The sequence below is a fragment of the Periplaneta americana genome, chromosome 6, assembly GCF_040183065.1.
Source record: "Periplaneta americana isolate PAMFEO1 chromosome 6, P.americana_PAMFEO1_priV1, whole genome shotgun sequence".
Taxonomy (NCBI): Eukaryota; Metazoa; Arthropoda; class Insecta; order Blattodea; family Blattidae; genus Periplaneta; species Periplaneta americana.
In genome coordinates, this window is record NC_091122.1 from 40,800,535 (window position 1) to 40,825,741 (window position 25,207).

At 34.9% G+C, this 25,207-nt stretch overlaps 1 protein-coding gene across 1 annotated transcript in view; it reads left to right on the top strand.

Moving 5' to 3' along the window:
* Nucleotides 1–25,207, top strand: part of LOC138701267 (solute carrier family 35 member G1) — a 241,617-nt gene that overhangs the window by 51,631 nt on the left and 164,779 nt on the right. Inside the window, exon 2 of the mRNA XM_069827985.1 lies at nucleotides 15,331–15,471. The gene's annotated coding sequence lies outside the window, so the exon portion shown is untranslated. The remainder of the gene's footprint in view (nucleotides 1–15,330; nucleotides 15,472–25,207) is intronic.

Genomic DNA, 25,207 nt, shown 5'->3' on the forward strand with positions numbered 1-25,207 from the left:
AGGTATAGGAAGGAAGAAAAGTAGTTCATCCATTTACGTAAACTAGGAAATATCGCGATTTTGAGTTTGATTATTTTCATTAGGTTTTTCTTTAATCAAAGTACAGTACTGTATTAAGAATAAGTGTTTTTACTCACGAAGTGAGTTATCCATGCGAACGTATTCATTATGCAGTGTATATTATACTGTCTACAGCACATTAGCGTACAATATAGAGAAAGAAGTTAAATTGAAAAATAATCATAATATGAATATTTAAACACAATTTTGAAAATGGTGGCCGTTCATTTCGATACAGGCTTCAGTTCTTTTGTGCATATTATCGCTCTATAGACTATTGCATCTAATTCCAATTGCCAGTTTCGTCCTTCGTACTAGTAACTCATGTTGAAATAATTCTGTACCTACTCTACGTACTGTAAATTCAGTCTTCACTTCTGCCCGACCCAAAAATATAAAATTACTCAGACATGCTATCTACTGTCCGTTCAAGTGGTTATGCCGCAGGATTGTAGAAAGGGAGGAAATCACGTGACAGTTAATTACTTAACGAGGCCCTTTTATTTAAGTTAAATTAAACAGCTGTATAATATTACGTAAACTTCCAATTCCTAAGAGATATTAATGTTTTCAGAAAAGAGATAAGACAGCCCAGCTTTTACAGAGTGGCGAGCAGAAGCAGGTGGGGGAAATCGGGATGCGATGTAGGCAAACGGACAGTACCTGTGCGAAAATATGATTCAATATTGAAAGCTCTTTCGTCACTGGAAAACGCGAACATATTTCTGGAACGTACTATACTCAGTAACTCAGTACTGCTTACTATCTGCGGTCTTGGTTCTGTGTGGCGTTGGAACTTCCTTAGTAGAAGGGGTGGGAGTGAAGTACATTCAAAAACTCAGGTACAATAAAAATTGAAGTAAAAATAAAATGATGTCCCTGTACTTGACAAGAATTATAGCAGCATTCTCAGCCCATGACATCGAGTTTGAGTTGATATTTGAAGGGCAGCAAATTTCATATGTTTGAATACTGTTATCGACTCATTTTTATCCACCTGTCATTGGACTACATTCGTTGTTTTCGAAACTAGGAACCACCCATCGAGAAAATGGTGATGTATGGCCTCTCCAAATGAATTAGTTATTTAAATAATTTGTCTTGTAGCCTACATTTCCCGTGTTGTCACAGCGGTGAGTCTCTACGTATGTGGTATATTAGCTGATTGGTATTAGTGTTTACGTGAATTTTGTGGTGGTAAAAACCATGTTCGACGGATTATCTTCAAATTTTCCTTCTTGTCATACTACGTCGCTGCAGCCCTACTGTTTTGAGTTTTCCTTAATGGTATCGCAGTTACCATGGTAAGACCGGTTCATAATAAACCGGGAACGGAAACGACAACGAGAATGGAAATAATGTTAAAATAAACATATTTAGATGTGAGCATTCACAAAAGTTAATTGTGAATGCTCAAATTTGAATACATTTATTTTAATAATATTTCCGTTCTCGTTCTCGTTCTCGTTGTCGTTTCCGTACCCGGTTTATTGTGAACCGGCCTTTAACCGTTGGATAGAGATTCGCGTGTTCAAAATCTCTCTTGGATGATATAAGAGTCTTTCATAAGTAACGAGTCTAACGAAAAATAAACTATTTTGGTTAATTTTTTTAAATTATGTTCATCCTTACGAGAAAGAATCCTTCCCGGTCCCGTACAGTCGATTTGGAAACAAACACCCCCTCCCCGCCGCCATGTGTAATGTGCATTTGATGCCAACTTAAAATAACCTGGGGCATGACCTTCTATATGCCAAGGACTTAAAATGACTTGGAGCATGGCCTTCTATACGCCAAGGATAATAGCACACGGCCATGCCTATACACATTGTTGTGATAGACTGGAATGATAAAATGCCATGCAGCCGCTTAACGTTATTGCAGATGAGAACAATTGAGACGTTCAGAAGTCAACATGATTAACTCCACTTTTGGTTATTTCAGAGTTTCTAAGTTGGCAATGTATTAAATTGACCATATTTTCAGTGGTCAATGTGATTAACTCCATAGTTCAGTAAAAAGCTCACAGAATGCAGTATTCTTCTTGACTACATCACAGAATTAATTATGTGTATTTAATTTTAACCTTGAATATCTCAAAATCTTTGGAAATGGAGTTAATCATGTAATCATGATGACTTCTGAACGCCTCTCGCTGCCTGGTTTGAACTTGGAAACAGTATCGTTCAAATTAAGCGTTTATTCCGTAGACGAAGTATTTCCAGGCAGGTGGGTCGGTCGCACAGGCCCAACCCGATGATCCCCGCGATCACCTTATTTGACTCCCCTGGACTTCTTTTTCTGGAGATTAATGAAGGATCGTGTCTATGCGACTAAGCCTCGCACCATTTCTGAATTAGTGGAACGAATTGAACACACGATTCAAATGGTTACGCCTGACATGCTCACCAGAGTCCATGAAGAGTCGATACGTCGCTTACATTTGTGCATTCAGCAGAACGGAAGACATTTTGAAAACTGTACACCATAATTTGTCAACAATTGAAACTATTTGTACATTTATGTGTTCTAATAAAAGTTCAAACACTAACCATTCTTTCGTATAATAGCTCGTGTGGCGAGGGAAGGGAGTGTTTGTTTCCAAATCGACTGTACGGCATCGGGAAAAGTTCTTTATCGTGAGGATGGACTTCATTTGAAAAAATTATCCAAAATAGTTCATTTTTCGATAGACTCGTTACTTATGAAAGACCCTGTACTATTTTAAAAGACGACGCAATCCTTAGCATGGTTTCCTTGGCAAGTGAAGTGGCCTAAACTTACGAGACTTACTATAGGTAAAAGAATCATGCTCCTGGCAAAATCTGTCAGCCATTTCTCGCTCACATAAATTCCGACGCTGAATAACTTCTGCAATTGAAAGCGTCGTTAAATAAAATTGGACAAAATTCTTCTACTACTACACGTGTCGACGGCAATTCGGAAGGCGGTAGTATGCTAGCGTTTGCGTCGAGAGAAACACATGCTTCTACAGTCGTTTCTTGCGCGTTGGCAACGTTGCAGTCAGCATCAAGATGGCCGGCAGCGTTCTGCTCGTCAACTTTTTTAAAATAATTATACACCTTAAACACTAATTTCCGCGCCTGCCAGTACAATACTTGTCTTTTTACAGTCTCTTCTTCCATTTATTTATCTTACACATACACAGTAAATGTTAAATTACTTATTCAGTGTATTGAAACACTCACACGTGAACAAACGAACTGTGGAAGTACTTGTTATAGACTAATTCTGATTGGTTCTGCTGTAAAAGTTTGTGACGTCACATATCAGAAATGCTACGGCGCATGTAGCAGCTGACCGCCTTCCGAAATGCCGTCTAGTCTACCACTTTAAAAATTTATTCTGTAAATGCTACTTGAATTATAAATAAAATGTAAATAGTTCGGAAATATCAACTTTTGTAATGTCTCTCATTCACATAGTAAATTACTATGTAACTTCCATATCCAATCTAGGAAAGGTTATGTAAGTACATTAATACCACGGCATACATTTGTATTTATTTATATTTTTCCGTGGAATATACAGAAATTTCTATTGTTTAAAACATTATCGCCTTTATCTTCCCCATAATATCAATCTTTCCCCAGAAAAATAAAGTAAAATAAAATAAACGATTCCTGTTTTATTTCCGAAACATTTATTCCGAAGATCTTTATTACCGAATGATGTTATTTTCAATTGGTCCTATTTCCGAAAACTTTATTTCTGGCTGCGCCAAATTTCCGTTTTTTTTTTTTTTAACGTTTACTAATCATATTTGCGTTGACGTGCTCTCAGTAGTGGATTACTTCGACGTAAATTATATCAACGATAGAAGAGGCCGAAGTAGAAGACCCGCAGTACGCTCATCTTACTCTATAGAACTTTAGAATCACTATGATGCCACTCTTCATAATGAATACCGAACCAATAATCTGAGTGAGGGTTTCCACAACAAATTTCAGGTCGTTGTAGGAAAGGAACACCCGAGGCTTCTACTCAGCAATACAGGAATTACAAAAGAAGCAGAGGAATACCGAGACGATGCTGCGAGAATTTACAATGTGCAGGACCGTACGATGCGAACTTAAAAAAAAAATGGATTTAGCTTCAGGACAGAAATCTCAGTATAGTCCGGGAATATGATACATACAGTAATGTAAGTTACGAAGTAAGACAAATTTCGTTGCGTAGTGTTATCAAAAGTAGGAAAACATTGAAGTTCAAAACTATTTTTTGTCACTTTTCACTTGTTACATTCAAACCACGTTATTTTGTGATATGGACTGAAAAAAAAATGTGCTAATAATATAGCGATAAATGTGTCTGATGACAGAATTTATCAGGCTGATATTTTCTGGAAGTAAATACAATTTCTTGACTTTTTAGTGACGTAAAAGAGAATTGATTGCAAAGAAATTTCTTTCAGTTTCACCATGTCAAACATGTCTATTGGTGTGGAAGTCTCGTCTGTAAGATAAGAAATACCGTATCAAATGAATAACGACCGAGTTCCCGTACGAAGATTATCGAAATAGAAGGTACCGTTCACTCGTTACAGATATGCCATATATAATTATTTAAATGACTATGCCATACGTGCATATATTGAAGATATTTCACTATAAGTATTTTTATTTTTCACAGTGGTTGTAATCTTAGTATTCTTATTTTCTTTTTCTACATAATATCTCTTCAACCCTGCCTTCTTCTTTCTCCGTCTTTAGAAACCTACGAAAATATACATTATTCAAGTAATAATTACTATTCATTCACATTTTAGGCTCTTCCTACCCTGAGCCTTCTTCCTATTATGTTATATTTGGTGGCATAATAAAATATATTAAACACTTTAATTTAAAGATACCATTAAACTTATTATTCAAATGCAAATGTGCAGCGGCATTTTTAAATACCGGTATGCATCGTGAACATAATACTTTAAGGTTAAATTAATTACAATGTATTTTCAAGCGTGCAGCTCTTTTCTTTTTTAATTGAAGAGTCCACTGCAAGAATGATGGATGTCACTTTTTTGTCGAAAATGAACAAAGACTGTCTATGCATAGCTTAAGACATATAGAATGTACATAGAGAGTTATATGGCATTAACAGTGATAGTCATTTTCCAGTAATGATCGGAAAATCACAGTTAAGCTTTGAGCGCTAAACATTTCAAACTTTCAATTGCTTCTCCTGCAAAATGTATTCCAAATGACATCCATCATTCTTGCAGTGGACTCTTCAATTATAAACTTGCTTGTTCCTGAAGTTATTAAGTAATAAATAATTAATGATATAAATGTGCCTGTTTTCCAGAAAGTAGCGTCTCAGATCTGATCTCTGCAAAAAAAAAGTGCGCGCACGCGCTCACACACACACACACACACACACACACACAAATAAAGCCGGTATTACAGTGTGAGATTCTTACTACAAAATGTATTACAAAGGACAAAAGTAACGACGATATTTTCGTTACTTCGTTACAGATAGTTACTATATATATATATATATATATATATATATATATATATATATATATATATATATATATATTAATTATGGTTTATTTAACGACGCTCGCAACTGCAGAGGTTATATCAGCGTCGCCGGTGTGCCGGAATTTTGTCCCGCAGGAGTTCTTTTACATGCCAGTAAATCTACTGACATGATCCTGTCGCATTTAAGCAGACTTAAATGCCATCGACCTGGGCCTGGATCGAATCCACAACCCCGAGCATAAAACGCCACCTCTATACTAAGTACGCTACCGAGGCCGACTATGTATATACATACATACAATATTGAATTGAATTGAATTGAATTGAAAGAGAAGGAAATGAGAGGGAAAACTTTAATAGATACGACAAAACGCGTCCTTGCAAGGGAGTTCGGGACTGAGAAAAAACTGAATATGATAGCTACAAGCCTGTTGGCCACTTGTCTCACTTCGAATTTCGCTGCTCCACTGAAGAAAATTTTGAAAAAAAAAAATGCACACTTATTGAGCTATATATGATAAATACCAGTGGCGTAGCATGAAATTTTGAGCAGGGGAAGCTAATTCAAGTTGTCTTTCATGCAATATGAGAAAACGTATTACAGAAATATAGTCTTAAAATAAATAGTAGTCAATGTCAAGTCAGCAGTCGAAGATTGGTTGGAACTTCGTAAGTAACACCAATAAGGCATGACCTCAAATGGTACGTAGTAAAATATGATTTCACGGTTTACACATCAAATAGACAGTATAGTATAACACTAGCTCCCTCCCTGTCATACTTAGAGAAATCACAATATTAACGGTCAATAGATACAGTACGTAAGTATGCGGCTGTCTTTTGTTTCTGTCCTTCATTGACAGCAAGGGAGTCGGTCATTTGTTTTTTAGATCACACTTTTGTTCGTAAGTCAGTCTTGATAATATAATTGTCCTAAAAAAAATCAAGTAAATTGGTGTCAGGAACTATTATTTCACTCATTATTTATTATATCAGCCACAATGCACACTAACACTTCAACTGAACACAACTGACGAAAAGGGATAACTCGGAAACTACTTATTTTCAATGTCAAAGCTAGCTTCCTGCGAGCCTTGCGATCAGGGTAGTTTAGTTAGAATGGGATGGAAAATCTGCGGGGTGGGTAACACAGAAGAATGAGTGTAAGAAACCTGTCTGTTTGGAAGCTGGTGTGTGCAGGCTTTTTGCTTACTGCTGCATCACAAATCATCCTGAGCTGCCGCATCACAATATTTAACGCGTAAATATAAACTCTATTAAAATTAATAAATAATTTTGTTCATAAACTGCAGGTTTATTATAAAATTATTATTAACTGGGGAAGCTGAGCTTTTTAGCTTACATTGACGCTACGCCACTGATAAATACAAAGCCAGTTTTGAAATATCCTGACCCCTTTTTTCTTCTCTTACTTCTTCGTTTTTTTGGGGGTCACGTACGTTCTTCCCAGAGGAGTGTCGGATAAAAATTATTTTTGATAACTATTTTTCGGCATTTTCTTCTTACGTCCAAACCAGTATAAGTTTTTACTTTAATTCTATCAGTCTATACTCGTACACATTGTAGACCTATTAAGTAAATAATATTGAAAAATTTGAAATTTTCATGATAAACATGCCATGCTAACAACTACAGTACCGTAGTGAACAAGACCAAGGACGTTTTTCAATCTTATTTGCCGACGTCCTTGCGAGTCAAACTTGCTTCAAAAATACATTTATATTACCTGATTTGCAGTAGTGCAATGTTTAATATTCTGCTTAACAGCTACGGTATGACATCGTTATAGAACATTGTAAAAGGAATTATTATTTACTTACTTACTTACTGGTTTTTAAGGAACCCGGAGGTTCATTGCCGCCCTCACATAAGCCCGCCATTGGTCCCTATCCTGAGCAAGATTAATCCAGTCTCTACCATCATATCCCACCTCCCTCAAATCCATTTTAATATTATCTTCCCACCTACGTCTCGGCCTCCCCAAAGGTCTTTTTCCCTCCGGCCTCCCAACTAACACTCTATATGCATTTCTGGATTCGCCCATACGTGCTACGTGTCCTGCCCATCTCAAACGTCTGGATTTGATGTTCCTAATTATGTCAGGTGAAGAATACAATGCGTGCAGCTGTGCGTTGTGTAACTTTCTCCATTCTCGTGTAACTTCATCCCTCTTAGCCCCAAATATTTTTCTAAGAACCTTATTCTCAAACACCCTTACTCTCTGTTCCTCTCTCAAAGTGAGAGTCCAAGTTTCACAGCCATACAGAACAACCAGTAATATAACTATTTTATAAATTCTAACTTTCAGATTTTTTGACAGAAGACTAGATGACAAAAGCTTCTCAACCGAGAATAACACGCATTTCCCATATTTATTCTGCGTTTAATTTCCTCCCGAGTGTCATTTATATTTGTTACTGTTGCTCCAAGATATTTGAATTTTTCCACCTCTTCGAAGGATAAATCTCCAATTTTTATATTTCCATTTCGTACAATATTCTGGTCACGAGACATAATCATATACTTTGTCTTTTCGGGATTTACTTCCAACCCTATCGCTTTACTTGCTTCAACTAGAATTTCCGCGTTTTCCCTAATCGTTTGTGGATTTTCTCCTAGCATATTCACGTCATCCGCATAGACAAGAAGCTGAAGTAACCCATTCAACGCCAAACCCTCTCTATTATCCTGAACTTTCCTAGTGGCATATTCTAGAGCGAAGTTAAAAAGTAAAGGTGATAGTGCATCTCCCTGCTTTAGCCAAAAGGAATTATTATCGGTTTAATTTTACAACAGACATATATATACGCGTACTTATAGAAAAACAATTAACAGTATCAAACTGTTATGTAAGGTGGAACTACTGGTTTAATTTTTACGACGGAAATAGATATAGAAAAACAATGAACAGTGTCAAACTGTGACGTAAAGTGTTATCGTAGAGTTTGGTCGCGGTAATCTTGAAACTGTAACAACATTTTCCTATCTACATGTAGGCTGAAAGTAACTGTACGTAGCTCATCGAAGAAGAACACAGCTGATTATGTTCTCTAACACTGCGCAATTGATGTGTTGACATCTAATATACAGTTAGAAGGAATTTTATACAGAATGTCTGTAAAATAATGCAACAAATTAAACTGGAATAACTGTACAACCTATTAAACATTTTAAATTCTCTTTGACACAATATTTACAAAAGAATGGATTTTGATTATACAGTTTTCATATGTGCAGCATTTCAGGCAATATCCACCCGATTTCTATCCATGTGCTTACGACATACCATGTGTAATTTTATTGTACTCTTAAGTATTGCAACTATGACCACTTACTTCCGCCATGGCGTGATGCACTAAAATCCCTGATCATATAAGGTTTTTTTTTACGACGTTGTATCAACATCTAGGTTATTTAGCGTCTGAATGATATGAAGGTGATAATGCCGGTGAAATGAGTCCGGGGTCCAGCACCGAAAGTTACCCAGAATTTGCTCGTATTGGGTTGAGGGAAAACCCCGGAAAAAACCTCAACCAGGTAACTTGCCCCGACCGGGATTCGAACCCGGGCCACCTGGTTTCGCAGCCAGACGCGCTGACCGTTACTCCACAGATGTGGACATCATATAAGGTAAATGCGCCAAATGAGGCCATGCTAAGGTTTGCTTCGCTGGCACTTGGTTCTTTCTTAATGAATCTTTTTTAAAATTTAACACAATTAGAAATGTATTCATGAGGAAATGGAAAACATATAGCTTAACTGTTAAATTGTGTTATTTGTTGCTAAAAATATCAATAGTTCAACAAAGGGATAATTGGCTTTATTAGGAACATACTGTGTATGTGCCTGCAGTAATAAAATTGTGTATACCGTTTTGTGTAACATGAACTTTTCTGCACTCGTGTAATTTCAGCATCTGCCTATTGATCGGCTGAGAATATTTTCACTAGTGTAAAAAAAGTTTAATTTTACACAAAAGTTAATAAATTCCGTTAAGAAGGGTATATTTATATTAACACCATATACTACAATTGATATACAAGTACTGTAGATAGTCTTGCTTTGCTTGGACACCTTTAAGTAGAGTTTTCATAAATATAACACATTCTTTATTTTCCTTACAATGAGAAAGCAAAAATAGAGTCTGTAGTAGAGTTGCTAGGTCTTCTTCAGGAAAAAAAGCAACATTTTCACCGGCTTAATGAAGATCACTAGAAGTTGCAATTTTAAATTCTTTGATTTACTATAATATAAGGTTATACGGCTACAAGTTTCACTCCAATTTTCTATTTATACATACTTGTTTACTGATTTTGCTTTTCTTAAACATTTTGTAATATGTATTATGTGCCTTTCACTTGTTAAATTCAGTCGACACAAGTCGACAACAAACACGCATTCAAAGTCTACAGAAAACCCATAACAACAACAACAACAACACACATACACAACACAACCAATCACTCAACACAACACAAACAAGCTGCATTCCGAACAATGGTACACAGACTACTCAACACACCAATGAACCAACATGATTACAAAGAAAAGCTAAACACAATCAAATACATAGCACAAGAAAACGGATACAACCCTAACATAATAGACAACATAATACGAAAGACAAAACATAATCACACAAACTCAAGGACACAAAAAATACATCACACTAACATACAAAAACAAAAACACACACAAGATTGCAACCTCATTCAAGAAATTAAATTACAACATCGCATACAGAACAAATAATACTCTACAAAAACATCTCAACACACAAACAACACAAATCCAACCACACAGGCGTATACAAACTCAAATGTAACACCTGCAACAACTTCTACATAGGACAAACAGGCAGATCATTTCAAACACGTTACAAGAACACATCACAGACATAATAAAATTACAAAACGTTTCCACATATGCAGAATACACACATGGTAACAATACACAAATGGTAACCACACATACAGAGACATCAACACAGACATGGAAATTCTACACATCCAACCAAAAAGCCAGAAACTAAACACACTAGAACAATACGAAATATTCAAACACACAAACACACATCCAAATGAAATTCTCAACACACAATTCAATTTCAGAACAAACATACTCTTTGACTCCACATTACACTACACAAACACATCCCCACAGGAAACAAAAAAAAAGGCCCCAAGACCAGCAAAAAACAACCAGTTGTGAAGATGGCCAATAGCAGGCTGAAACATGTTAACAAAGTAACATAAAATTTAACACATGAAAGATATATAATACGTTTTCCAAAATGATATAGTGTTAAAAGTTGTGTAATCAAGATTTATTTTGTAAAACTTTTTTATTTTTTTTTAAACTCCTGTCATGGAACGTGAACGTTTACAGCAACTCGTGGTTGTATCTCAATCAAGTGCTTGTTACATCGATTCCTTACACATCTGCCCATTTTTTGTTTCATTTGAGAGAATACCGTACTCTCTTCGCAAACGCATTGGACTCAGGGATACTAAACAAATATCCTACAACTTTACCAATGCTATTTACATTTTTTGGAGGAACATTGCAGAAAAAATGAACCCATTTTTCTAAATCAGTGCCCTGAAGATTTTTTTGCTAAAAAGTGATTAAACGGAAGAAAGCATCTTACGGAAAAAAAATAAAAACGTAAGACGTAAAAATGAACTAAAAAACGTAGAACTTACGGGAAAAACGTAAAACTGGCAACCCTAGTCTGTAGAGGAAAATGTGAAAAGAACTGGAGAATTGTATTTGTGTATCCCATCTTTTAAAAATGTAAAACTAATGCAGTACGATATTCTGTCTATTGATAATGAAGACTTTCCTTCGCCAGGAAGATTTTTCGATTTCCTGCAGTATTTGAGAGATTCGTTGTAGACAGAGTGACTAAGGAGAGGATTTCTTCCGAATACATTGTTTCCTCTTTCTTAATTTTCTATTAGTTTTCCACAAACTCATCGATGTTCTAATTTGAAAAGATGTTTAAGTCAAGCTCTGTTTACCTGTATTTAGAAATAACGTTTATGAATAAATGAATATCAAGTACAGTACGTAACTTCAAAGCAGAGTTTTTTTTTTTTTGCTTATATTGTGATAAGCACGTGTAGAAAGTACACAATTCATAAAAAAAAAACTGCATATTGAGGAGGTCTAGCAATACTAACATTCCTATCACTTACTACAAGATAAAGTGACCTCCAAGAGTAACTTTTGAAAAAAGAATGTTTATATTTAGTTTTTAAACGCAGAGAAATACAGGATACAAGAAATATGAGTTCGCACATTTTAACTACGAATTCCTTGGGACGAATATAATAAAAAGTCTTATAAAATGGAAATGGAAAATGTACAATTTTGTTTAAAAATTGTTTCTTGTATATAATTCTGTTGGTATATTACTTGATAATGATAAAGAACATGGGCCTGATTGTCAGACATATAGATAGAGGAATTGAAGCGAAACAACTTTTTTCTTTGGAATTTTGCGATCCTATGGTCGGGTTTTAGCACAAATTCAATGAATATAGTAGAAATTAATTAACATTTGTGATTATGATCCTTAGCGACACTGCAGTAAAGTTTAGGGTGGGAAATGGTTCGTGAGTTAGAAGTTCAGTTATCTGGGGCTTGTTTCTCAAAACTCATGGACTAGTAATACTAGTCTGTACAATAGTAATATTAGTTTATTTTACAAGTCTGTGTTTCTAGAAACTACAAGGGTAAGGTAGTAGTTACCAGTTCACAGACTAGTAATATTGATCGATTTCATCAGTTCATAAATGATTCTGTTTCTCAAAATTCTAATCTAGTTGATTATACTAGTATTTAACAGGAATATTGCTACAAGACTTTAAAGACTGGTGATTTCTATATTATCAGTTATCAGTGACAGTCTTTCTCAGATAATCAAAACAAAATTTTGCAGTTACTTTTTTTAATATGTGGTTTAGTTGTTCCGATTGAAGTGATGAAGACGTTCTTCTGAGAAGAGCTGAAACTATATCGAGAAAGAACAATATTGCTTTATGGAAGCATTGTTTAAATATAATGAACGATTTAGGTAAAGTGCTGAAAACCTTGAAGAGTTGTTAAATATAGTGGGACCTGCCATAACAAGACAAACAAATAGAAGTCATGCATTATCAGCAAAACTTCAAATATAAATTGCTCTACAAATCGGGATGTTGATTATTTTTCAATGCCATCTGGGGCCTGTTTCTCAAACTCAAGGACTAGTAATACTAGTTTGTACAGTAGTAATATTAGTTTATTTTACGTCTGTGTTTCTAGAAACTACAAGGGTAAAGTAGTAGTTACCAGTTCACAGACTAGTAATATTGGTCGATTTCACCAGTTCATAAGTGATTCTGTTTCTCAAAATGCTAATCTAGTTGATTATACTAGTATTCGACAGGAATATTGCTACAAGACTCTAAAGACTGGTGATTTCTGTATTATCAGTTACTAGTGACAATCTTTCTCAGATAATCAAAACAAAATATTGCATTTATTTTTTTAATATGTGGTTTAGTTGTTCCGATTGAAGTGATGAAGAAGTTGTTCTGAGAAGAGCTAAAACTCTATCGAGAAAGAATAATTATTCCTTTATGGAAGCATTGTTTAAATATAATGCACGGTTTAGGTAAAGTGCTGAAAACCTTGAAGAGTTTTTAAATATAGTGGGACCTGCCATAACAAGACAAATAGAAGTCATGCATTATCAGCAAAGCTTCAAATACAAATTGCTCTACAAATCGGGATGTTGATTATTTTCCAATGCCATCCGGTCTTTCTGTCTTAGACCAGCAACACTTGAAGAATTGTTTCCTAATAATCTAATACCAATTCATCAACTGCAGTCATTTTTGCTGGCTTTCCTCCTTCACTGCCATTTCTTCTGACATTGTCAATTTTCGCCTATGAATTAAATATAAAATTACACTAATTTATGAATAGATCAAATATAAAACTGAAAAAAAAAATAGCGAATTTTTCATTAGGTGTCATGTCGGCAGTAGACCCACTAGCTACATCATATGTTTATATTATGATACTAACTATGAACTTGAATTGGTATTTATCAAAGTGTTGAAGTTCGTCTAATAGACTTTCCTAGATTGCTCATAGCAAACCGTAGCACCACAATATTTTCAGAAGAACTATCTGCTAGTGCACGAGAATTTTTTCCTTTTCTTTCCTCACACTATCTTCTTCCTCTTCAAACTTACTGTAAAAACGAAGAATGGCATTCCTTGCTGTGTCCCACGACGTTTTAAATGCACTCGAAAATTGTTTTTGAGTTTGAGAAAAAAGTTGGAAGAAGATAGTGTGAGGAAAGATAAGGAAAAAATTGAGATTGTAGGAGGGAAACGGGATATGAAACATTAGAGTTGATCAGAAATGTTGAATGCATGCAGCATATAGTTAATTTTTAATGTATGTTTTATATGTGTCATCTGTGCTAGAGTTCGACCTAGAGTTTTGCTGAGGGCATTGATGTTTGTATGTTTTTCAATATATAGGGTGTAAGGGTATAAGTGCCATTATTTTAACTGATGATAATTCTTGTCATAAGGAAGAAAAATGCCCTTACAATTTTTTCTAATTCCAATATTTAATAAATTATTAAAGTTCACAATATTAGACGTTTAGCAACGTTGCTGGATGGGGAGGAGGGAGTTTGTAAGTACACGGTACAGCTCAAGCGAGTACAGACATACCGGTACAAAACAGATGCTCTGTTCTAATGCAGGAGCGGACCATGATAATACTGGTGTTTACATAACACGAGCAGCAATTACAAACTTTCAGTCTCATTAATAGAACATTATGGTACATTTACAGTAACAATATTACTTAATTTTTTATTGCAGTCTAAAAAATAAACAATAATGGTTTTCTGCACAAAATCACACGAACTTTTTATCTAATCCAACATTTTAATCTCTTCCGCTTCCGTAAAACAGTATCATTTTTAAACAAATTTCTGGTTGTGGGATTTTCGAAATGGGGTAAGAGACTCCTAGTTTTTAAAAAATCGTTAAGAAACTGCCACAAAAGTTCCCCGATTAAGTAACCTTTTTGAGGAAAACGTTGACTGTACATCCTTATTGCCTCACTTGAATTACGATGACTTTTTCCATAAATTGATAACATAAGATATTCCTAAACTATAAATGACGTTGCAAGTTGATTATCGAATATCCTGTACTGAACTACCATCCGGTCTGCAGTAGACTTATAGACAGGGAGCTTGAACTCAGCTGACTCGTACTTACGTCTGTGCAGAGTACTGCCTGCTGAACGTTGCCACGTCTCTCACGCCAGAATATTAACAAATTTAAGCATGTATTTTTATTTAATTTCACGAAAACGTAATAGAACACACAAATATTTATTTAAACTGATATTAACTCTTTGCTAGATATACCTACTGATGTAATTGTTTTCGTAATTTTACTAACGATATAACCAGTATAACGCAAATAAAATAAGAAAAGAAATATTTTTTTCTGGGAAAACTATCAAGTTTTGACCCTATGTTGTATGGACATTTTTTGATCCTGTAGGCCGTCCCCGACGACTGTAAAAGGGACAGCACTTATACCCCATATACCCTGTATTATCCATTGTTTTTCATAGGTGGAGGCCCAATATCTTCCTGAATTCATGGTTGTTCATATTATGTCCTAAATTTTGATGTGTTATATTGTTTTAGGGGGATGCTCGGAATCGTCTCACCCCGTGTTCTGGGAGACCCACCAAGTGTACATCTAGTGTCAAGACGAAGAAAGCCCAAATATGGGTTTATGATAAAAGTCACCAGGAAGGAAATAGATAGTGCTGTTGTTTGGTGAAGGTAAGGGATGAGAAAAATTAATTTTAATTTTTAATAGTCCAAATTAACAGACTTACGAATGAATTCTGTGTTCTTTCGCAACCCTTTCAAATTTTATGTCGTTGATAGCAGCGTGTTGTTTTAAGCCCGACTTGTAAAACTTCAAACGTGTATGCTGACAATTATCTTTCATGAGTGTTATTTGTAGATTGTGAGTCAGGTCACATGCCAAGAAGCTCGTGACGTCCTCGTGATATGGGAAACAACCCCGCTACACTAGTAATTCCCGATATGTAGCGATAGTCCTCCTCGAGAAACTTGAAATATTATCTACCTAGTTTTTTTCATGGTCAAGTTCGTACTAAGTAGCCTACGCCACGTTAATCCAAATGCAGTTGTTTTATTTAACAGTTGAACCCTATTACAGAGTGAACAATAAGTATGAACTATTACTAATATCTTCTTAAATTTCAATTTTACAAACGGAAAAAGGTTTATACGAAAGCTGTTGGAGATAAACCATACAATAGTCAATACCTGTGGAGTAACGGTTAGCGCGTCTGGCCGCGAAACCAGCTGGCCCGGGTTCGATTCCCGGTCGGGGCAAGTTACCTGGTTGAGGTTTTTTTTTCCGGGATTTTCACTCAACCCAATATGAGCAAATGCTGGGTAACTATTGGTACTGGACCCCGAGCTCATTTCACCGGCATTATCACCTTCATCTCATTCAGACGCTAAATAAACTAAAATGTTGATAAAGCGTCGTAAAATAACCTACTAAAATAAAATAAACCATGCAGTATGATATCAGTGTTCGAAAGAAGTTAGCTATTCAGACATATAGATTGTGACAGTAAACTTTACTTTTTTTTTTTTTTAATAGTGCACTGTATTAAAATGTAGGCCTACATATTCCGAATCTCCACTAAACTTTAGGTATGAATGTGTAGAAATTTTACCCATCCACCCGTTTCATTTCTTTTAACGTATACCAGACTTCAAAGCTATATTAAAATAATAGAAACATGATTAACTACAAAATCAAAATCAATTAAAGTAAAAGTGCCGTGATCATATTGACAAGGAGGCGTCAACAGGAATCTTTTCCCCTTGAATTATTCAATGAAATCATACTCAGAATATCAACAACTACGTAAGGCAGGCATGTCAATTGATGCCCACAGGAGCAAGCGCGCGCTTTAGAGCCCAGGAGAGTCTGAGCGCTTTACAGCGGAAAGGAAAGAGACAGACGAAAGAGCTGGTAGGCTGTATGCCGCTTGGTCGAGCTATATTCAGGGATGGCCAGCACTGATTCAATAGATAAAGGGAAGAGAACTTATTAAAACTGTATCCATATTAATTTTTATATTTGTCTGAGAAGTATAAGTGTATTATAAGAATGTAAGTTTTAATTTTAATGCTCGTTTTTTCACAAGTTTGATTTTTTTATTCAAAAGAAATATTTTCTCAACTTTTCGTATAGAAAAGTGAAATTTTCAGGTATGGGCCTATTTATTTAGTAGCCTTACAGAATGTTTTCGTAAATCTAATATACCGTATATACCTATTATTGAAGATAGTGTATTACAAATTTTGAAAATATTCGCATGGAAAATTAATGTTTGTAAGGAAATGAATTAACAAAGCAACTACTGTTGCATCATAAGCAAAAGATACGTGCCCATGTGTTGTAAAAATGTCAGCTCTATAGCTTCAGCAGATTTCGAGAAAATAATTTAATATTCTGATGATAGGAAGTTGCTCACAAATATCACCTTAAAACCATAATGCGATAAGAGTTTTGTTATGTAATATTAGTTACACTTAAAACAGATACAGTGCCTAGGTAACTTTGCTTTGCACTGTAATATTGTTTTGATTAGTTTAATGATTACTTTTGTAAGGCTGAAGATACCATCAATATAAATTCCAACTTATCATGTCATAGTCAATCTCTTTCTTTGGAATATCACTTTCTTTATGAATGATGTTTCATTCACTTAATGCAGTATAATATTATACTGCTATGGAATTTAAGTGAATATCCCTTCTTAACTCTCTATTATGTTATTAAGATTTAAAACACAAGTGCAATATTAAGAAATCAGTGTTAGTACTTTTGTTTTACAGACAATATAGATAATATTAAACAGAAAGAAGGCATATAAAAATAACGACATAAAATTTCACGTTCCGTTTGAAGTTTGTGCACCACTGTTTTCTTAATCCAACAGGTTGCTTATTCATATACACAACCCTTCCTCTTTCCATACTTAGCGCTTGCTGCCCGTGCACGACGTCAAGGTCAGAAAAATGCGCTTGCTTTGACATCACTGACGTAAGGCATTACATTATATCAGCGCTTGATATTCTGCAATCATATAAATTCTGCAAAATCAAAGGGCACTCAGCTTTTCTTAAACTATATCCGCTATCCAAACCACCATCCATGAGCGTTTGGTGTAAGAAAACATTTTATATTATAGGGTATATCGCCAACAGTGCAGTCCTGGCCACGAAGTCACTCAAATGAGTTCGCTCCTTGTGTAATGACTGATAATGACAATTGACTTAATATATATGTCGAACATGGAGCAAGGCAACTAAGGGAAAGTATCAAAGGAGAAAGATTCGATTCTGTGCTGGTGATTGAGCCTCGGCGTAGCTCATTGGTTAGAGCGCCCAGTGCGTAAAACTGAGAGTCTCGGGTTCGATCCCCGGCGCCAGAGCAAATTTTTCTCCATTAATAAACAATGGTAACCATAAGAGATAATTCTGTAGGACCAAAAATTTAATCTTTACGTATTTATTTTATATTATGTTAATCAAAGCCAAACTTCATGATAATTCGGTATGGTCAACAGTAAACAATAGCTTTATTGACAGCAGTGAATTAAAAGTTTTTATGCTCGACCATGCCGAAATGTAGTAATTATACACCTGGTAGTAGCCCTTCAATGCACCTCATTAAAGTACACCTATTCATTATAATTCAATTGTTCAGCCAATGACAAATCACCTTTGTACCGTTATAAACCCGCCAGTATCGATTATTCTCGGATATGCAATCGAAAGACAACTAGCGAAAAGTCACGGAGGCTGGAAATTCAATACTGTCGCAGAAGGTTATGTTCTGTTACTATAATAATTAACGTTAATTGTAAATAATATTCAAATAAATTCAATTTGTCATCTCGTTTTTCAATTCTAAATCAATTTCCAGGTTATATCAAGACTAATGTTCTCTAGGTTATATCAAGGTGAATGATATTCGTGCCTCGGAAAAAATCAATACTTTCGCGTCTGCGCACATCTCACAATTCAGGTCAGTTCCGTTCGTCACTACATCAACATAACATAAAAACTTATGAATAATTTCAAGTTAGAAATATGGTCGAGCATAAAAAGTCGTATGAAACTTGCCTATAATGATAATTAAGAAGCTCTTATGAAAATTATGAAACTCGCTTGCGCTCGTTTCATAAACAAACATACTCGCGTCTTAATTACTGCCATTATAGGCTCGTTGCATAATGTACTATTAATTCACATGTGACAGTGTTGAGCTCTGAAGCCGAATTGTTTGTATAGCGCAGTTCATTGGAAGAATAGCTTGTAATATTGTAAGTTCTAGTATCTTGCTCATTGAGTTAAGGTTATCGGGCGTGAGTTTTGGGGGTGAAGTAGATTTTTTCCTGGTTTAGGAAGAGCAGTTATATTTCCATTTTGCTGGGAAGTGATGTTGACGAAAAATTTCTTGTATGTTTTATATAAATGGATTATTACAGGAATAGGAAGATTCTGAGGAAGTTGATTGCTGATTAGATCTGGACCAGGGGCCTTAGTTGGATGTATAGGCCTACTCTTAATTATTTTTTTAATTGCGTTGATGTTATAAAATCAGATGTTTGTTGCGGCTATTTGCTGAAGTAATTGAGAAATGAAGTCCAACGGTATCATTAGTTGTGGCACTTAACACCATCTAGCGAGACTTTAGGTTTGCTCCAGCACGGTTCAGAATCGATTCTGAACTGCCTGCTCATGCGCAGTAGCTCAATGTGCGTCCCAACCCAATAAGACTAGAACTGATTCCGAACCGATACTGAACTCCCAGTTCCCTGTTCCAATGTGCTTCGGAACGAGTGAAATTGGTTCTCGATTAAGAGCAGGAACAATTCAATTAAATTTATTTGGCCATCAGACATACAGTTTTAGGCTTCGTCAAAATACATTGAAAAACATATAAATACATTTTATGCTCGACCATGCCGAAATGTAGTAACTATACACCTGGTAGCAGACCTTTAATGCATGTCATTAAAGTACACCTACTTATTAAAGGTCAGGTCTTTCAGCCAATGACGACTCAGGTTACAACTGTTCAGCCAATGACAGGTCAGCTTTCTACCGTTATAAAACCGCAAGTATCGATTATTCTCGGATATGCAATCGAAAGAGAATTAGCGAAAAGTCACGGAGGCTGGAAATCCAATACTGTCGCAGAAGGTTATGTTCTGTCACTATAATAATTAGCGTTAATTGTAAATAATATTCAAATAAATACAATTTTTCATCTCGTTTTTCAATGTCTAATTTAATTTCAATGTTATCTCTGTAGGTTCTTATGGCCTAGCAAGGTCAATGTGGACATCTGTTCCTCGGAAAAAATCAATACTTTCGCGTCTGCGCACATCTCACAACATACGGGACATTGCTCCAGGTCAGATACAATAAAATTAATAATATCACGTTAGAAATATGGTCGAGCATAAAAAGTCGTATGAAACTCGCCTATAATGGTAATTAAGAAGCTCGTATGAAAATTATGAAACTCGCTTGCGCTCGTTTCATAAATATCCATACTCACTTCTTAATTACCTTCATTATAGGCTCGTTGCATAATGTACTATTGAAAAGACTAATAAAAGAAACAGTAAAATTTAAATATTACAATGAAAACCTGAAGTAATTTGAGAATTTTAGATTAAAGAAAATTATTAAAGTACAATTAAACTTATTTATTAAAATGCAATTTCATACGAATTTGTGTTGAAAAACTCAGCAACAGAATAAAAAGGATTATTTAATAACCAATTGTAAAATCTAGTTTTGAAGCTATTGATTGGTAATTTATAATATTGACTGGGGAGCTTATTATATAATTTCATCCCCACAATTAAAAAGTTTGTGTTGCTCTTGTGTGATCTACAATTTGTTCACTATTTCTAATTTCATGATTATGTATATTGGCCACTGATATTTTGTCGAGTGTAAAGTACTATATATATATATATATACAAATTTATGATTGTTAAAATCCGCGATTGTCTGAAAAGTGGCCGACAATGTTCCAGATAGATAGGATTTGGGAATTCTGAACTGTTGACACGTGCGCAGATGGTTTAATCTGAAGTTATGGTTAAAATGCTTCGAGACTAGGCAGGTTAAAATTAAAAAAAAAAGTCCATCATGAGTGATTTGGAAGGCGATAGCGATATATTTGACGAATAATTAAGTTCGGAAGATGAATATAATTTTAATGTGAGAAGAAACTCCGAAGGCCGTGAAAGAAGGGTTCAAAAAATGTTCCAACAACGTGAAGTTCCGAACTACAATAGTTCTGACGCCGTACACAACTAGCGCATGCGTCGAACGAAGTTCGTTATTAGTTCGGAACGCGTTCTATTTTGCTTACTGAAACAAACCTTTTGATGCATGATAAATCGTAACGGTTATTTCTTCTCCCTGTGATGATAATGTAGTAAGAACTGTCTTCACTGTACTATCTAAATATAACGAAAATAAACTGGCGAATAAATAAGCAAAAGTAAATAAATAAATAAATAATCCCCGTAGTCCTAACCAATTTTCAGGTGATATGTGCTCATTCACAGCCTCCCCCAATTTTATTTTAAAAACTACGAGCTGCGATTGAGTGAAAAGAACGTCTACTGGCGTTAATAATAGCCAAATATTCCTTTCAATTGGTCCTCTAAAAAGTTATCATCATCATCATCATCATCATCATCATCATCATCAGTAGCTCTACAAATCATTGCTGAGTCTTAGCTTCCTCAAGGACTAGTCTCGCGATCCAAAGCTACCATCCTCCAATTAATACCATCTTAGTAGGCAGTAAATAAGCAATCGTATATCGAAGGTTAGAAATTCGCATTTGAGTATAAGTGATAAAATAGAAGGGCATTACTGTATGTCGTCAGATACATATATATGGAAATTGTATATTTTCGAAAAGTTAATGATTATTTATTCGCTTATTAGTACTATGCTCCTCATGATATACGTGTACAGTACCGGTAGTTGAAAGTATACAGGGTGTTTCAGAAGTATTTTGACAAATCTTGGGGGCATGTTCCTCACACCAAAACAAGAAAAAAAGTTCAAATAAACATATGTCCGAAAATCCTTAGTTTTTTAGTTATTAATGAAAGAACATAATGAAACATCTAGGCCTATTAGATATTGTCAGTTTGGTAGCAAGTGTTGCAACTTGAATCAATTCAGAAACTCATAACAAATATTCAAATGACAAATGGTTGTAGTAAACAAGACTTCTTGGAAACACATAACCATCTAGGATATAATGGGTAGATCAACAGATTTGTATCGATAACATCATTCGATTATCTAACAAAATGAATATTATTATCGGTTACAAACTTAAGTTAAATTGTTGGAGTGTACCTCGAAAGGCGGTGAACGTAAACTTTCATTGTTATGAGTTTCTGAATTGATTAAAGTTGCAACATTGCTACCAAGCTGACAATATCTAACAGATGTTTCATTACATTCTTTCATTAAAAAAAAAAAAAATCGGACATATGTTCATATGAACTTTTTTTCTTGTTTTGTTGTGAGGAACATGCCCCCAAGGTTTGTCAAAGTGTTTCTGAAACACACTGTATATTTGTGCAGGCCGTAAACTATTTTGTTTTGTAGCCTGCAGTGCAGATAGGTGCATAGTCATCGGATGAAAAATCTTATGTTATAATACAAATTTTGAGAAATCATAACATAAATTCTGATAATATAAATCTAAGCTGAGAAATTGAGGATTTTATTGATTATATCGATTTAAGACAATAAGGAATACATTTAACTCCTGATCACTATATACGTAATCAAGGGTTTAACCAAAGACGTAGTTATAGCACAGTCTATTATATACAGTCGCGAAGCTTGAGGTGTTTTTTTGAAAATCTCGTGATAAAGCGCTCCAAGCGGTTAGCAACTAGAAACAATAGACTGTCCATGGTCGACTTTGGATTGTGTCGTATTTCTATCGAGTGCTAGCTCGTTGCGTATTTCACATTGATGCTTGTGAAATGTTCATTATTGGTTATAATGAAAATCTTAATGGCCAAAATATAATAATTGGAATAATAATATGGGACAAGGAGGAGACGTTTGTAGTGCTATAAATTGTAGCAACGGTAAGAGAAAGAGGCCACAGTTATCCTTTTTCCGATTTCCGAAAGATTCAGAAAGGTTCCTGGGTTTCCAAAAGAATGCTGTGCAGAAACAAAACTGTTATTTTGAAGTTCTTTGTGACTGTTAGAATACATTATCCTTAAATTTCACAACCAAATGTTTCAGTCTAACCGAAAGGACATTAGATACCGGTTAAAGTTCTGTCACTTAGGCTGCTAAATTTCCAGAGAAATAAAGGTTAGGTCTACTTTTTTTTTTTTCAGAGGATATATTTTTAATTGTAGCTATTAATTTTGTTATTATTTTTATGTGTTATTTTATTGAAGACGTAGAAAAATTAAGTTTGTTTTAATGAAATTTATTGATCACGTTTTATTTTCATTTCTGGTGGGATTATTATTGCTTAGGCCTACTTTTTTCTTCAAAGGATATGTTTTTAATTATAGTTGTTAATTTCGTTGTTATTTTTATTTGTTGCTTTACTAGAGACGTAGAAAAAGTCTGTTACAATAAAATTTATTGATCACGTTTTATTTCCAATTCTGGTGTGATTATTATCGCTTAACCTCATCCCACTTTGTTAACTACGTAAGCATACACTACAAGTACCGGTACACGTAAGTTACTCCATTAATTCATATTTCCATTATTATTGTTGTAAAGAGAAATGCAAATTAATATTTATTGGTTTCATGGTTAATTATCGCTATAATCTTGAATGAGTGAAGCTATTATAGTAAATTTCAGTTCGTTTTGCACAAACAAAAATTAGTTCTTGCAGGTACCTTCGAGTTTATGGTGGAATGTAATATGCATTCATTAAAATAATAAATTAACTTTATGCATTTAATATTTCAATAATGGAAGGAAGGTGTTAATTTTTTTCAAAAAACACAACAACGAAAGTGTAACATATTTTGTCGGCTGCTAGGAGAGAGATCTGCGATGATGAGGCGATAGTAGCGATCCTAGTGGTGGGCAACTACCCATGTTTGCATTTTTACTACATATTGAGCTTCGCGACTGTGTATAGTAGACTGTGGTTATAGTTAACATCAACGAATTAGAAGAGAGATCTCTTCCTAACTCGTTGGTTAACATACATACTGTACATTTGTTACTTGGACATTTATAGAGGAGCCATCTATCGTGCAAACTGCTTAAGTAATTGTAGCAGACGACGATGCCTCAATCGTAATACCGAGTTAAGTGGCTAACCGAGTGATGTAATAAAGTGTCGCTTCAGCAACACACTATAATCTAATTGCCCATTAATTTGAAAGATTCGCTAACTAACGATAGTATGAAGTAGTTATTAGGTTGCTTTTTGCAATCCAACAACTAGTACTAATTGTAACTTGTTGGTGTTATTTCATTTAAGGAATGTTTCAACTGCAGATGTCAGTTTTGGTGACAAATTTTACCGTAGGCTTCTATCAGAATGGGGTTATTTTACGTGCCATAAATCTACGACAAGGGACTCGCATCTTTTCTTCTCTTCCAGGCGAAGTCATGCTAAATATTTTGTCGCCCTCTGCCAGGTTTAAACTCGCAAATCTTGGATTCAACAGCTAATATCCGTAACTTAATAACCAATTGTAAACGTTAAATATCTTACTCTACTTCAAGTCACTAGCCCGTGACAGTTTTAAACTATTTTCAGCACTTAATCGGTTTTACGGATGTTTGCTAACGCTGAAAAACGCTCCTGCATTATTATATGCTTTTATTGGCCAGTAAACATGTTATCCTTTGACTTTATTATTATTATTATTATTATTATTATTATTATTATTATTATTATTATTATTATTATATAAAAAGTAGTAAAAGTTTTATAATTTAACAATTCTCTTACCTTTGGCGCATTAGGCAACCCTGTTGTCTTGCTTTATATATTTATTCATTCATTCATTGTGTTCTGCCCAAGGGCAGATATTTCACTGCAAACCCAGCATTCTCCAGTCTTTCCAATTTTCTGCCTTTCTCTTTGTCTCCGCATATGATTCTTATATCTTAATGTCGTCTATCATCTAATATCTTCTTTTGACACGAATTCTTCTCCCGTTCACCATTCCTTCCAGTGCATCTTTCAGTAAGCAGTTTCTTCTCAACCAGTGACCCAGCCAATTCCTTTTTCTCTTCCTGATCAGTTTCAGTATCATTTTTTCTTCACCCACTCTTTCCAACACAGCTTCGTTTTTTACTCTGTCCATTTCACAAGCTCCATCCTTCTCCATATCCACATTTCAAATGCTTCTATTCGCTTCTCTTCACTTCGTCGTAATGTTCATGTTTCTGCTCC